We start from the raw sequence: 3,584 nt of genomic DNA on the forward strand, positions 1-3,584 counted from the left end.
ATGTTTCGGAAGCGGGATGAACTCCTAGCATCAGCTCGCATGCGAGCAATTCAAGAGGAATTGGCGGCATTCTTTCTTGACCACGTGATCGCTGAAGACGGAGAATACTATGTGGACCATGAGTCCGTATGTTAGGAGATTATATTTGTAAGAGATAATTATTGTATATATGTAGCTGGTAGTGTCGGATAGATATACGAGAACTTGTTGTTCGACCAATCTCTCAGAGAAGGAGAGGTGGTCGATATCACTTCTCTCTGTATGCATATATGTTCATGACGATCTTCTGTTTACTTCGTTTGCTTACTAGCTAGCTAGCGTGTCTAGTCCTCTCTATACGTATGTATAGTACGTAGCGTCGACCAAGCACGGACATAAGAGAGGACACTTCTCTCTATTAATTATAGCTAGCTAACACAATATATGAAACACCTAAATTAACCCCCCAAAACCCCCAAACCCCCCCCCCCCCTTTAAAAAAAAGAGAAACCCCAGCCACAGAAATGATGACGCGTGGATGCCTATTGGTCCCGGTTGGTGCCACCAACCGGGACCAAAGGCCCTCCTGCCTGGGCTCCACGCACAGGCCACGTGGAGGCCCATCTGTCCCGGTTCTGGATTGAACCGGGACTAAAGGGACATGGCATTAGTACCGACCCTTTAGTCCCGGTTCAGGAACCGGGACAAAAGGCCCTTACGAACTGGGACAACATGCCCTTTTTCTACTAGTGAGAGGGGAGGGGAGAAAGGGCAATGAAGTATGGACGGCGTGATGTAATATGCTCTGGTGCTGTGGAGTTAGTCGTTTTTGCGGGAGGGGAGAGGAAATGGGGGTGCCGTGTAGTGGGTGAACCGAAAGGTACCAAAGCAGCCCTGACCTATCATGTAGATGAGGGCGGTATTGTAAGTGTTGGTCTCCGTGCACCAAGGACAAAAGGGGGGTTTCGCATGCTAAAGACTAAGGTGGCGGAAATTTTAGAAGGAGATGGGAGATTTTGCCGCCCGCGGGATCGTTCGTATCGAGTTTCAACTAATTTTGGACCGTGCTAATGGGAAGGTCATGCTAGCCTGTGTACACGGGGCACGCGTCAGCAGTTAATAACTGGTGTGAAGTCCACCCTAGAAAAAAGAGAATAACTCGGGATGATGTGCCGATAACTTGGAGGTTCACATGAGCGCGTCCAATCATACGGGTGTAGTGGCGCATTCACAAAAAAGGATCAAACGCTCAGCCTATGTATTTCTCGTGTAAATAGATAATTTAGTGCCATTGGTTATTTACTTTAAACATAAGGCATTGACTTGTTAGTGTAGAGGCGCACAAAAAGAAATGGATATTGTAGTCAGCTACTTAAAAGTGTTACCTCATATGATTACATAGCCTCCATTTCATAAATTGTGTACCCGTTGAATTCATATGTGAATATTACATATATTACTTCAAAATAGAAACTTAAATCATCCAAGACTAATGAATTTGAATGCAAGAGTAACAATGGTGCATGTTCATGATAGCTACATTGGTTGTTTGTAGAAACATCACTGTAACTTTGGCATGCACAACTGAAAAGGTTTATTTAAATAGAAAAAATGTGATATGTGAGTGTAGAATCTTTATAGTGTTGAATTGATATTGTACCTTTGGCCACGATACGAAGTAGATATTGACTTATGTTCAAGCGATGCACGTCCACGATCGCTAGATACTGATACGTGAATGAATTGTGCAATCTCTCTCACATGCATACATATCTCATTTCCCTGTGGGCATCGGAATCACACACATGCACTTCGTGTATTTCTCTCCCTCCGTCAGGGTTAAATTCGTCTTTCTACCCCGTCCTACAAGTCTCTCACACAGAAACACACACGCTCTCTATGTCTAACACGCCCACCCCTTTAATTCCGCCCACCCACAGCCACTAATGTCTCAAAGTATAATAATATCTCTCACACATATGCTATCTACCTACCCCTTAATATAGCTAGATATGTGTCACACAAACTCCTTCTCCCTACTAGTAAGATGCCCATGTGTTGCACGGATCATCAAGATGAATTTGTATGAGAAGTTTATCTTGTGGGAGAAAAGGATGAAGGAGGGAATGCCTTATTTGCAAATGCGGAGAGGGGTGTGGGTATCTTTTTGCAAAATTGCCATAGTTTCGTTCCTATCTGTCGGATATAAATCGGATGGCCTATATTGCAGGATGGTAGGAACACCATCATCACCAACTCTGTTTTTTATAAGAGTAGAGATATGTGAGTGTCACTGCCCCTCCCCCACACACACACACTTCCCAACACCGAAGTAGTAGGGTGACACCTCGATCTTGATACTAATCTATCGACTGGCTTCTCTCTCAAACATACACACACACACACACTACCCGGCACCGAAGGAGTAGGGTGGCACATCGATCTTCATAATAATTTATCTACTCCTATTTCAAACACACACACACACACACACACGCTAGTTGTGCCTCTGTGCCTACCGCGCACACTCTCGATACGTCTTTCTCTCCCTCCCCCCCCCAACAATGACAACAGAAGGGTGACAACTCGATCTGATCATAATCTGTCAATTGGTTTCTCTCTCAAACATTGTGTCTCGGTGCCTCGCTCGGTATCCCCCTCGATATGTAGACTTCTCGCGCGCGCACAACTGTAGTGACGATGACGCTGAACCCAGTGTGCCTTGTTTTTACCGGCCTCATGTGATAGTTTTCACCCTGTTTTCTGTTAATTAACAAGGCAACCTTTTCTTTGTTACTACTAGTGAATCTAAAATCGTTCAGGGCAGACATAAAATATATCACTTCAACCCAATTATCGCAGCAACTATTTTAAAAGAAATTAGCTAGCTGCCCGTGCGTTGCGCAGAACATCAAGATGCATTTGTATGAGTAGTTTATCTTGTGAGAGAAAATGTTGAACGAGGGAAGGCCTTATTTGCGAACGTGGAGAGACGTGTGGGTATATTTTTGCAAAATTGCGATAGTTTCTTTCATATCAATTAGATATAAATCCGACGGCCTATATTGTAGGATGGCACGCACACCATCATCACCAACTCTATTTTCTACTCCCTCTGTCCGAAAATACTTGTCATCAAAATGGATAAAAAGAGATGTATCTAAAACTAAAATATTTGTAGATACATTTCCTTTTATCCATTTTGATGACAAGTATTTCCGGAGGAGGGAGTATTTGTCTTTTTAGAGATTTCAACAAGTGACTATGACCGGACCTTACCAACATACTCAAAAAAGTAGTCCATAATTTTGATGTTACTCTCTTTTCTTGGCGGTGCAGTGCCATTTGGATACCTCATAAATAAATAAAGTACTACATGATACTAACATATGATACATGGTGCAGGAATACTAAGTATTATTAATACAGTTTTGCTAGAACTCATCTAGATGAGATATAATTTGGTCTCATTCATCTTTTATATCCATTGGATGTGATGCTATATAAGTAGTGTGTGTGCTGACGTGGGTTGTATTTGGTCTTGTGCAACGAACTGACCACTGCATGTCATGTTCGATAGTCTCAAGTCATTAAAAGCATACAAG

Source organism: Triticum aestivum, chromosome 7A (assembly GCF_018294505.1).
Source record: "Triticum aestivum cultivar Chinese Spring chromosome 7A, IWGSC CS RefSeq v2.1, whole genome shotgun sequence".
Taxonomy (NCBI): domain Eukaryota; kingdom Viridiplantae; phylum Streptophyta; class Magnoliopsida; order Poales; family Poaceae; genus Triticum; species Triticum aestivum.